The 12881-nt window shown below is 42.9% G+C and overlaps 1 long non-coding RNA gene across 2 annotated transcripts in view; it reads left to right on the forward strand.

The window, feature by feature from the left end:
• LOC107323706 overlaps positions 1–12881 on the forward strand; it is a 141945-nt gene that overhangs the window by 85799 nt on the left and 43265 nt on the right. Inside the window, exon 8 of one of the 2 annotated variants that reach the window (XR_004309503.1) lies at positions 612–751. This is a non-coding gene — a long non-coding RNA (uncharacterized LOC107323706). Of the gene's footprint in view, positions 1–611; positions 752–12202 lie in introns of those variants that run through there. The other variant, XR_004309504.1, reaches the window with a different exon arrangement.

Below are 12881 nucleotides of genomic sequence, written 5' to 3' on the forward strand. Positions count from 1 at the left end.
TTGAGATTAAAATAACTCAATGATTTCTCACTGCAGGGTATTGGTATGAGTGTATTTCCATCTGTACTGGCGTACATCTTTTGTAGCATTCACAGAAATTGCATTCAATCTCTCTCCCCTGCAATTGGAAGTGCTAATGAAGCAAGCATATGCTCAAATATGGGATGGTGTCTTGCTGAAGTACTGTACCAAGAAGACAAAATTTGGCTAAAAGTAGCACGCAGCACAGCGATTTTGTATGTGTTTAGCACAGTAAATATTTATCTTCTGCTTTTAAAGGCACACAAGCCTGAAGAAAATCAGGCGCACGTCATCGATATGTATTGGCACATGGGATTGGTGTTTGTTTTGGTGCCATCCCATGCTGTTCTCTCTTGCCCTGAGCAGCTTCACTTTATTTGTAGTATATCAATTTTCTGTGACTTTAGTTATTTAAACCCACGCTGAACCTCCTACTTGATGGTATTTTTCCCTCAGTCCTCTGCAACTCATGCTCTGCAGTTTGTGTTTGCATCACTTGTTAGTTCCACCTATGTGCCTTCCCATTGCTTCTCCTTCTTCTGCCCATAACAACAATGTAAAAAAACAGTTCCTTTCTTAAATGTTTGCAGGATATTGGGTACGATTAAAGAAAAAGCACCATAGCTGCATTGGTGTGAAGCAAGGCCTCAAATCTGCCAGTGCACTCCTTCTTTCTGGAAAACTCAAGTTGCAGTCTAAGATTTGAGGAGTAACTTCAGAACTGTAAAAGGTAGGAGGTTGGTTTACAACAGATAATATTTCTTCACTCTGAGGACAGGGAGTTCCTGGCACCAAAGCAAACGTGGCTTCATATGTATGTTCTGAGCCTGGAGGGTGTTCTGTAAGCTTTTCCATCTGCAATATACCAAAGCCCTACAAATGTGGTGGTTTCTTGTGGCTTTTGTTATTTTAAATCATGTATGAATACGTTCTGGAAAAGCTGTTGTAGAAGCAAATAATTACTTGAATTAAATGGTGTTGTTTTATTTGGGAAGGGGGCAATTTGATTGTAGGGTGAAGATAATGAGCCCGTATCTCACTTAAACAGCCACTTAAGGTACATGTTACAATACCAATTATGCTCTGTGTAGTCATTAAAAGGATGGCTCTTTGGCATCCGATGGTAAGAAGTTTCATTTCAGCATGCAGCACCAGACATTGAAGGTGATTGTAGAAGGTGGAATGTGCAGCAGGTGGGGAAAGACAAGGTCAAATGACAGGGGAGAGCGGTGCATAGTCATGGAGTTCTGTTTGATCTCAGGGATATCATTTGATGCACAAGACGAGCTGGATTTTGGTTTCGTCTTTGCCAGTGTTTCACTGAATAATAAAATGGGACAAGTTCTAGGTGTTGTACAGAAGGAATTATTTACTGTACCGTGGTGGCACGCATTAAATGTTAACAGACGATATCTTGCAAGATTTACTGCAGGAATCTCTCTGCTTCTCCTTTTTGAGCTGTTGAGTAAAAATGAGAGTTATTGCCAGATATGATGAACAGCAACAGTATCTCGTGATAAGTTTGGCCATAACTCAGCATTTACTGCAGGTCACCACTGCAATGATAATGCAAAGGAAATTAATCTCTGGCCCTGGCTAAATGAATGCAAGCACAAAGAGACTAGCACAAAGGTTCCCAGTGCTCACACAAGGATTAGCCATTAATAAATGCATTAAAAAAGAGATACTGTGGTCAATAAATGCTGTGAATATCATCTTTAGCTCAGATATGAGCAAAAGTTACAGAGCTTAACTCTCAACTAAGAACCCAATAAACTAATCCTGTAGTTCCCAAGCAGGATTCCCATTCTTGCGACCCAGGTTTGATGGGTTGGCTGTTAGACTTGATGTTCTTAATGGTCTTTCCCAACCTTTAGTGATTCTATGATTCTAATTCAAAGTAATTCACAGGATTATAGAGAGAATGGAGTAGATACCCATGAAGCGAGGCTCTCTAGTGCAGCCCAGTGAGGTGAAGCCTCTCTTATTCCATGTTGACCACCAGACCTGAGTCCTCTTCTCATTATTCTGGCCCAAGGATAGCAACCTTAATTCATGTTCCTCTCCTCTGTGTGGTTTCTCTTTATTCTCCTGTTCGTAATGCTCCTGAATGAGCAGGAAAATATCAATGTCACCTTTTTCTTTCTGTCTGAAATGCTTCTCAGAAGTTTGCAGGCTTCTCACCACTTGAAATTTGTTTTGAAAGAACCAGTTCTGGGGATTGTGTATAATAAGGTTCACAAACATGCCGGTCTTCTGCAAACCAACAAACCATGATGCTGTGATTGGCACATAATCAGTTATCAACTATGCAGTTTTTATCAGTTAAGTGCACGTGAGATGGTTCCTTAGGTGGAAATGTACTTGTTCAGCTGAGACAGATTTTATGGACCATGAAAAATCTGCCTAAGTTGGATTTTTCAGGCGAGAGTAAGGGAGAGAAATCAGCAAGGAACCATCAGTGATGCTTTTTGTATTCTTTGCGTGTCACACTAAATACCGCCTGTGAAATATCAAAATGAGAACCTGACCACGTAATGAACTGTTGTTTGTGGAGAATGATTATTTTTTCTGCCCTTTCATTGGAGCTTAAAAGAAGTTTAAGCACAGAATTTACTGCTGAATAAGTTTAGGAATACAAGCAAACCTTTTTGTTTCTTTTGGCTTCATTGAGTCATCTATTGAACGCAAATAATGGAGCCAGGAGTTGGACTTGATCCTTATGGTTCCTTCTTACTTGAGATATTTAGTGATTCTATAGTGATTCCTGGAACTATCAACTTTTCACTATTCGCAGTATCCTCTCAGAAACAGAACTTATTTAAAGTCTTTGATATATTTAGCAAGGAGCAACTATGCCCTATACGATGTTCTTTTTCCTTTACATCAAGAAGCACAAATATAACAGCTTATAGGCAATCAAATATAGTAATAATTAGTGATTAAGTGCTAATTTACATTTACAGATACTCATTATGCAAGTCTGTTCCTCAGACTGGAGAAGGAAGTGTGGGAGGGAGTACAGCTGATGAAAATCCCCGTAGCCCGATTGATTTCATTGGAGTTAAACAAATCTACACTAACAGAGAATGTGGCTCATTGGAAGAGTGAGGGGATGTGGTCAGTGGGCATGGTGGTGATGGGTTGCTGGCTGGACCTGGTGATCTTTTAGTGGTCTTTTTCATTGATTTTCTTTCTTTTTCATTGATTTTCATTGACCATTGCTGGTCAGAATCATGGAATCATTGAGTGCCATGTAACTGCTGCTGTGAGATGCTTACGGTATCTCCAGGCATTGAAGGCAGGTTTTTAACCATACTGGAGTCAAGAAATAGTTGGAAACTTCTCTGATTCAGCCCAGAATAAGTTAAAATCTGGATTGTTCTGATTGTAGCATAATGACACTGAACTCTATGATCCCAGTGGCTTTCCTGTGCTGGCCTTCAGTACAACCTTCAGTATCTCACTTATTTCAGTTTTCTAGCAGAGACCGCTCCTGAATTTGTGCACAGTCCCAACTGAGATTTCTCATTGAAGTAACACGCTGACAGCAGAAGCTTCCCCATCCTTAAAACGAAGCTACAAAAGCCCTAAGATCTCGCTGCATGTCCCATGGAAAGCAACAGCACAGTGGGTGACCGAGACCATTATTGTAATGCAGTCCCTTTGCACTCAATTGGGGCGAGAAGTGTGCTGCAGAATGAGAATGGTGACAACGTGTGCGACCAAGAGCAGGGAGCAAGTGGGGTCAGCACCAAAGCAAGTCCGGTGGGGCTGATGCTGTAGCATTACAACCCACACAGCTTTCCTTGTAAAGGGCAGGCTGAGGTCACTGTGGTTAGACTGCACTTTGAAGGAACTGCCAGCAAGTAAAAGACTCAGAGATGGAAAGCTGGATTTCAGGCATGTTAGCGAAGAAAGACACTCATGTTCTCTTTAATGGACTTCTCTAGGCTACCCATCTTGTAAAGATCACCTGTGAAACGTCTCCTTTAGCTTATTACTTTATTTTCTGCCAATGGTACTCATTTTTCCTGGCACCGAGTCTTTCCTGAGAGTTATTATCTGAATTACTGTATATTGCAGCTATAAACCAGTTGCCTGTCTGGATGCTCTCACAGTAAAAGGGACCTATCCTGCAAATGGGACCTCGGTCTTGCTGCTTCATCACGGCAGAGTTCACACAGCTGCACACTGCTGGTGCCTCCAGAGCAATTAGCTGAGAGCAGGGACGACTGAGCACAAAAAGAGGGAAAATAGGATTCAGGATGATTTGGGGGCTGCTAATGCAGCAGCTGCCCTTGCTGAGAGATGTGTGCGAGCTCCTGGTGAAACATCAATGGAGCCCAAGCTCAGCAAAAATAGTCCAGGCATTCCAACAGGGCAAAATGAGTTCTTAGATATTGCATTCTAATGTACTTCTGACCCCTAATTGTAAAAACTCTTTAGTCTGTCTCCTTTTCATTTGTTTTCTGTACTCGTCTGTTAGAAAGCAAAGGTGTTTAGGCACTAGCCTAAACTGGAGAGACAGTTTCAAGCTTTCATGAATCATTAGACCAGAAGAGCATCTTAAATTCCAGTTTGTTCACTGGGAGCAGCCTGAGACAAGTGTAGCTGATGCCAATATGTTGTAGAGATGATCCTCCCATTCTCCCCTCAGTCTGAGGGTGTATAATGAACACTCATGAAATTGAGAGGCGGTCTTGCACCTAAAACACGAGGAACTGTTAATGTGTTCGAAACAAAATGGTTGGCCTTAAGTAACAGATATGTGAAGGCAGCCTCAGAAATGCTTTACAGCGTCGTATGAATACTTGAAGAGCTCTTCAGAATGCAGTCAGTGTGACAGGGCTTTCTGGAGCTCTTCAGAGGTATCTGTCGTGAACCCAGGAATAATGCATGATGCACTTGAAGAACAAAAGGGAGTTTTCCACGGAGTTTCAAAGGAGAGGTTTTTACAATTACAGGTGCTCGCAGGGTAGTCTATAGGCAGATTATAGCGTCGGGGTGAATGGCTGATTGAATTCTCTCTCACAGGTTTCTTGTTCACGAACCTGTTGAGAATAAAAAGAATGATGTATAAATCTATGCTGAGACTCCAACAAGAACTGAGCTGAGTGAGGTCTCCCCTTTCCTTTTCGTTCCAGGTTTACAAAACTGCTTGCTTTTCCTGTCTCATCTCGGAATTAAAATTTCAGCAGCCCTGGGCCAGGAGGTGTAGCAGGGTATAAATATTGCAGAGGGATCCTCTGAGTTCTTGTTGTGATGCCCTGATGAAACAAGACTGGAGAATTAGTCCAGGATACTCTTAAACACGTCGATCATTTATTTTATTATTATTATTTTTTAATTAAGTCTTAAACTGTGGGGATTGAAGTGTGATGAGGTTGGCATTACAAAGCAACATTACGCCAGAAGCATGGACATAAATAGGGACTGATAACACGTTTGTAATGTTTTACAAGGAGATGGAAGGATGTGTGGTTAAATTTTTTAACAGCTTGTGTCTGTATTCATAGGTGGCTTCTGCCCAGCTGCGGATAGGTAGCAATAGCTCTTACCAGGCTGGGAACCCATAGACCACTGATGCCACCATCTGCAGTCATGAATAGTAAATGCTTCTCAGTTAGATACCTGGTTCATTCTGCCACTGATTCCAGTCTTTACTGAGCTGTTCAGACAGCCACAGTTGGAGCAGGGAAAGTGAGGGTGCTGCAGAAAGCTTGCACCCCAAAACACAGCTCGGGAGCCTCAGCACTTGGCACAGGCACTATGGACTGCAGTCATCGTCCTTTGAAGCCCTGTTAAAATCGGCAGAGCTATTACCAACCAACACAAGCAAACGTTTGGCTGGCCAAAGCAAACCTGTTTGCTTTGCACAGAGCCAGCACACAGGCTGTCCCTGGAAAGCATCTGCACCATTTTCTGTAGCGTTAGAAGGGAAAATTACATAAAGGCATGAAAGAGGAATCTGAGGAAAAATCAGCTGTGGGTCTTGGGGGAGGTTAACTTCAGAGACTTTTATTTTGCTAAGGGAAAATATGGACCTGCATTGAATTGTGTTTGTTTTCTATGTTCAAAGATAAGCCCGACTGATGCTCTGTTTCCTTTGACTAGCAATCACCCGAGCTATTATCTCTCTGAATTTTCCCATTTGGCACCAGCACAAACCATGCAGTTCTCCACATAACCTCTCCCCTCCCTATCTGCTCTGTTTGTATCTGTATTTTGTTAAAGACTTTTCCTTCCTTGTGCTAATAGCTGTACAGAGTCCTCTGGAGGTCAGCTTTCCCAGTGGCTCTCCAGTAGAGCAATAGCTCTATTGGTTGTGCAGGAAAATGACCTCAAGGAAAAGCTGTTCATTCAGGAGCAAGAAGTGGTGTGTTAGGATCATTGATGCCCCAGAGTGTGCCCAACCTTAATCATACTATGATTCTATTCAGAGATGTGGTCAGTGGGCACAGTGGGATGGATTGGGGTTGGTGTTACTTAGTGGTCTTTTCCAGGTTTAATGATGCTGTGATTCTATGATCTCTTCTGTATTGCCCTCCTTAGAGCACAGTCTCATTTTTCTAACATCCCCTCCCCTATCTACGTTGAGTTAACAATGTGAAACAAAGCAAACCAAGGCCCTTGGTAGCCCCGGGATGGCTGTTTATCAGCATCATACTGCGTGTGCAATCCGTGCATCGCATACACACTGTACATAATTAAAAGTCTTAGAGCGGTGGCATTCCATGATTAATGCCTTAGGTAGGCACTTCGGGTCCTAATACTAATAGGAAGTGACTTGCTCTAAAGCGTGAGTGGTGCTCGGGCACCTCAGGAGTAATAAAGGTTGCTCTAGGCATATTGCATGATTCCTTGACTCATTAATTATAGCTGCCCAAAGTGGAAAGTTTATAATTAAACATATAGTTTACTCTTCTACTTTTGAGATGAAGTAGATTAAGGTAATTAGATTTCTTTTCGATTAAGCATATGGAGCCATTTACAAAGCACATTGGTGTGTGGAACAAGGAGGTTATTGTGCAAGGAATTCTGTCTTGGGCTCATCTGAGATGGTCTGCAATGATGTCACACTGTGAATCAAGACACCACCTTTAATCCATGATGTCCCGTGCCCTGCCAGCCCTCCAGCTGTATTGACATCCCTCTTCTCCATCCATCCATGATGGATCTCAGAACGGTGTCTATTGGAGTCAGTTTTCAATCTGAGAGGTGCAGTTAGCTTATCTATCTTGTTACATGTTGAAGGGTGGCAAGCAGGAAACGTGAAGATTTTCGTAGTGCATTAAAACAGCAGTGATAAACACCTTATGAACTCCTTCCCTGTTTAAATGTGTCACACCTCACAGGCAGCAGAGCCATTCCAGACCTGTGCCTCTGGGAAGGAGCCAATTGGTTTTCAGCTCACATGCTGGAATAGAGAGGAGAAATCCCCTGGAAGTGCCCAGTGCTCCGAGCAGCGACGTGCAGCCCTTTGCTGCCTGCAGCCAGAGGTCCCAGATTGCCCTGCAACCTGCAGCAAGCCTTTCAGCACTCAAGGCTGTCAGATGGACTCTGTGATCGCACTTCATCCTGTTGAGGCAGAGATTATTATATGTGTGGGGTTGTTTTTTTTCAGCCTGGCTTTTAAGAAGCATTGCACAGCTATCTGCTGTGTCAAGCTGTCACACAGCCCATGGCTTTTGAAGGTGGCTGCACAAGACCTGCTATCCAACCTGCTAAAATGGAGGGGTATGGGGTTTTCATGGCTATATCCTGTCTGGGAAGTGATGGTCAGTGGGCAGTTGTTGCATGGAGCTTCCATTATTCCCATTCTTCTCTTTTTTTCTCTTACATGAGGAAGTTGTGTTGACAAGGAAGCCCTCAACTCGAGGCTGCCTGTAAGATGGTCTGCAGTTGGCTGTTTGCCTTGGTAGAATCACAAAGTCATCAAGGTTCAAAGAGATCTCTAAGATAATCAAGTCCAACTGTCTGCCTACCACCAATATTGCCCATTAAGCCATGTCCCTGAGTACAGCATCTACCCTCTACTTAGGCACCTCCAGGGACAAAGATACTCCACCACCACCCTGCACATCTTGTTCCATCACCTCTCCACTCCTTCTGAGAAGAAATCCTCCCTAATATCCAACCTGAGCTTTCTGTCAGGCCTTATGTGCGCGAACGCACCAAGCAACAGCTTTAAAGGATGTCTGAAAGTGAAACTGGAGAACAGGATGAAGAATCTCCCAGCGATGAAGGGAAGGTCATCGCGTGAGAAGCTAAATGTCACATTTGTTGCTCAACTTAGTACCATTACATCTGGAAAAATGTAGCTCTTCAGCTCTGCCACAGAAATAAGCTGAAGTCAAACAGAAGTCCTTGAGTGCAAATACACAGATCAGAATTAAATTTCCTTCTAACTCCTGGGTAATAGAGTTCTGTCGGAGCCAGGAGTCAATTAAGTGGATAAATACGCACGTAGTTCACTAACACTTAGCATTTCAGTGGTATTTTGCTGAAGTAAGCACTTAATGTGATTATTGTGTTTCAGCCTGATTTAAGATGACAAGTTTTGCATTTCCTAAATATTAATTAGCCCTGAATTTCTATTTATTTAAACTCTGAGGCAGCGAGTGGGTAGTTGTGTGATTTACCTCTACCTCCTGGCACTTATCTCAACTGGGACATTTGAAATGCAATTCTAAACAATTAGCCTTCATGCCTGTCAGCATAAAGAATGAAGAATGGAGCTTGTTTTGTTTATTTGCAGGAATGATCCTCATACGAGCTACATCTACAACAAATGCAAGGATCTGCTTGTTTGCAACTGACTGCAGGATTAGGTTTATTTGATACCCACTAATGGAAGAACAATAGATTATAGATAGGGATTTTGTTAGCTATTTTTTCAGGGCTGGGCTATTCCCCCCTTAGGGCTGGCTTTTAGGGACAAGGTGCTGAATTGCTTGTTCTATGCTGCTGGGGTAAAGCACTCAGGTGCCTGCCCAGCAGGAAATGCTTTAGCTGGTTGAATAACGCCCTTGGAATGGGAATAAGAGAGATGGATCTGCAGTAGTTTGCTGCTGTGCTGGGGCTGCTGCCATGCATGTGAAGAAATCCATTTCCACAACAGGAGAGCCCTTGCCGCAAAGAGGGCATTTTCCAAATCAGACCCCTTTGTAGCACCTTGGGGCGGTCTGAATTACTCCGACAGCTCTGAAACCCTCACCCCATGGCATCCAAGAACTCACAAGCCAGCTGTGAAAACGTCATTCAGCTCACCGGCAGCACAGGGGGAAGGTGGTATTTAAATCTTCGAATGGGCAGAGATTAAAGGACTCTGGATACCCAGAGCTCCTTTGGAATTCAATGGGAGTTTGTGTACTCAGTAATGAAAATAGTGATATTTTTATAGAGCAACGCTGACTGGAGCATTGCAAATCTATCCCCAGGACTCCTGCTCCATTTCTCCAATCCAATTATGGCCCTTGTTGCGCGCACTTTGCTATTACTCTATATGTAATGAGGTGATGGTTGAAGTATTTCAGCTGTAATGGACGAGTGGCGACCAATTTGCCTTGACACATGCCTTTCCCTTTTAAATACTTCCTTTTAAACACCGAGAAGCTGAAATATTTGTCTGTCTGGGGAAGAAATTGGTCGCAATCACAGCAAAAGTATGTCACCAAGTGGTCATCTGTCTTGCCGACGCATATTAAACGCTTCGGATCATCTTCTCTTTTGGAGACTTATTTTTAGGTCTGTACTTTTTGAATGTGTTGTTGGCCACCAGTCAGAGAACAGCAGGGTTAATGTAGCGCTTGGTGGAGTTTGCCCATCTGCTCCAGTTTCCATCCAACCATGGAGTTTTACGAGAGCTCTCTAGGAGGGTTTTGAGTTATCCAATTTGTAGTATTCTCTAATATAATCAGCTTGGTAGCACTTGAAAAGCTCTCCGTGCCAAACAGGAGGCTATAAAATTTGTGAAGAGACAAAGGAGCCTGGAAATCTGAGATGTTTTTACATTTTCAGGAATTACGTTTATTTCGATTCATAGCGAAATTAGAGGCTGGAACAGATGGAGTGATTGTACAGTGAGATGAGATTAGCTGAGGCTTTGACATTCTATCTGAAGAGGAATTAGAAGGCAGACAGTACTGATTGGGTTTTAATTTGGGGTCTGGTTATGTTTTATTTTCCTTGCTATTTATGTCACTGGTAGCACATCCATAAACACTCTTACCCAGTCCTATTGACAAGACGGAACATCCAGACTTGTTCGATTCCATACGTGCCACCTTGTGAAATCCATAGACTAAATATTGCCTGTTTTATGGAGTGGTGTGTATTGTCAGAACGTGCGTGAATGTGCCTTAACCTGTGTGATTATTCCCATCTGTGGAACTCTACAGAAATTGCCATCAAACCCTGAGCAAGTACCTGTCAACTGAAGGAGTTTTAAATACAGGATTCATCCTAGGCAGTCCTGAAGCTTCTATTATCTGGTCTTCAATTGGGAAAATGCTTTTTAATCACTGGAATAGATGGGAGTCGTGGCATGCAGGAGCTCAGTAACTCACCCAAGGCTGCACAAAATGGGTTTCTGTGTTGGGTCTTGCTCATGCACTGGTGTCTCCCTGGTTTCCTCTAATGCCTCTCAGCCAAGTCTGGTCCTAGGTCTGGAGTGTGTATTTCAAAGTCCTCTCTCAGAGCTGAATGTTTCACCTTTGTAACGTGGAAAACACTAGAACAGCTTTATAGAAGGAATGAGATGCATCCAGAAACACATCAAGGCACCAGAGCAGGTAGGGCACCAACGGTAGCTAGGCAGGTGGGCTTTTGTGCCCCCTAAAATCAGTGTTTGGTTTGGTTTGGTTTATATACCTGTGGTGTATCATTTTCATGGTTTGTTTGTTTTTAAAACCTCTGTGATGTGCATTTCTCCTCTGCAGGGTTTGCTAGGAACTATCAGCTCCTGACAGCTGTCCCCTAGGAGCAGCAGGCGCCGAGCGGAGCTGGGTTGCACTCTGCTCCTCGCCTTCCTTTCTCTGTACCACTTGTGTTTGCAGCTGGACGCCTAACGTGATCAGACATCCCATAATAGATTGTCTCTGCATCCTGCCAAGCACTGCTGAAGCGCTAACACGTCCAGTTTTGCCTCTGTCTCTCTTCACCCCCATTCTTTCCTGAGCAGTTTTCTACCTGGCAATTAGCAGAGGCTGATGGGAAAGGTTCTCAAAAGAGGGAGGAACCATCGTGACACAGTAAAAGAAAATGGAAAAAGGATTATTTAATGTTTCTTTTCTTTCTAGTTTACTGGCAGCTGTGGCAGCTGGGGCTGGTAATTGAATCACCTTTCTGAGACTCCACAGTTAAATAATATTTTTATTATTTTCCATGGATGCTGACCAGAATAGGGAAGAAAACAGGTAAGAGTTTAACAAATGGAGTAAGATGCCTGTGAGCCCCTGATCTTCCATAGGAAATGAGCATTCAAGTGATCCTTTGTGCCTTGAAAACCATTCCCTGCAGAGTTAGCTTCTTGGTGGAAGAAGCCATAGTGTGGTTGAGTCCCTGCCACTTATATTTGTAGAGGAAAACCCTTCTAAAGGTAACTTGACCACAGTTTATCACCCTCCATGTGGGGAGGCTGTTTCTGATCAGAGCGGACTGTTTAATCTATCTGACAAAAGCATAACAAGACCCAAGAGTAACAACCTGAAAGCAGCCAGGTTCAGGCTAGACATTAAATTTATATTTTTAACAGTCTGAGTGGTTAACCCTGGAAATAACTTGACAGATTCTCTATCTCTAAGCTATATTGATGCTGTCTGATGCAGGCTGTACAGGGATACCAGATCTGGCCTCCCTGCTGCGAACAGCATTGTGCTAATTATTCCAAACTGATGCTGCAGTGCTGTGGCTGCTGGGCTTCTGGGACAGAAGTTGGATCTTCCACATGGATATGTGCTGTTCTTTTGGACATATCAGCTTTTTCAGAGCTAATTAGGCTTTGTCTGAGACAGCACTTCATTGCTCAGTACAACCAGTTACAACTGAGGTCAAGAGCTGTAGATTAAAGAAATCGTAGCATGACTTGAAAATTTCTTGCTGCAGTTCTGTTCTGGTTGTTGTAAATGGCGGGGGGGGGAAAGGGTTATCATGACGAGCGTTTATTATTATTATTATTATTATTATTATGAATTTTAATGTCTTTCTTGAAAACCCATGTTGTTTTTCAACGCCCTACAAGCAGCAGTCAGTAGTACTACGCTATTTTAAAGACAAGGAGAGTTGGTGCTACCTCTTGGCTTAAGTCTCATTGCTGGAATTTCAATGACATTATTCCTCTTCAATAGGAACTTAGGACTGTGCAACTCAAAAGTTTGATGGTATTCATGTCAAAGCAGTACTAGTTTCTGGCTCAGCCTGTCTTGCTATTGCCACCCCAGCTTTATTTGCATATATACATATATATTTAATGTGGATATATTTTTAGACTACCAAAGCATTACATACTGCTTATCTGATGTTATTTCAATAGGGAAAATGACAGGATCTTTACAAAGAGAAACTAAAGTCAAGTGCCTGCAAGGAAAAACTCTGTACAGTCACCTACTGATTGCCAGTCTCAACAGAAAGCTTGAGAACTTGGTCAGCAGAGATGTTCAGATAACAGCAAAAAATAGTTTGCACAAACAGAGCTCTATTCTCTCCTTGCTATTCTATATCCTTGCTTCTAGCAACAGATTGGAGTATTCTTCCACATGGACTTCACTCAGCCAGAGCAAGATGCCATTGAATTTAATGACACTAAGCCAGAGTGGGCCATTGGAGTCCAGCAAAAGTGGGAGTAGAGTGGAAGGGAA

The sequence above is a fragment of the Coturnix japonica genome, chromosome 22 (assembly GCF_001577835.2).
Source record: "Coturnix japonica isolate 7356 chromosome 22, Coturnix japonica 2.1, whole genome shotgun sequence".
Taxonomy (NCBI): Eukaryota; Metazoa; Chordata; class Aves; order Galliformes; family Phasianidae; genus Coturnix; species Coturnix japonica.